The following is a 251-nucleotide window of genomic DNA, read 5'->3' as shown; positions in this document are numbered from 1 at the left end:
CACCCCAAAACAATAGTCTCTTGCCTCTTTGGCAGTTCCAGACTTTTTCCCAGACTCCCTCCTGGCTAGCTGCGATGCACTAGCCCCCTCCAGGCTGTCTTCATGCAGCCAACCCCAGTCTTCTCCCTGGGATCTGACCTCCGAAGCCCGAGCCTCAGTTCCCAGCCCCCACATGCACTGGCAGGTGAGCACACAAGCGTCTCAGTTGGTGAGGGCTGGTTGGCACCGATCTTTTGTGTGGGAATCTCTCC

This window comes from Neophocaena asiaeorientalis, unplaced genomic scaffold, assembly GCF_003031525.2.
Source record: "Neophocaena asiaeorientalis asiaeorientalis breed wild unplaced genomic scaffold, Neophocaena_asiaeorientalis_V1.1 scaffold47, whole genome shotgun sequence".
Taxonomy (NCBI): Eukaryota; Metazoa; Chordata; class Mammalia; order Artiodactyla; family Phocoenidae; genus Neophocaena; species Neophocaena asiaeorientalis.
This window is presented reverse-complemented; position numbering follows the sequence as displayed.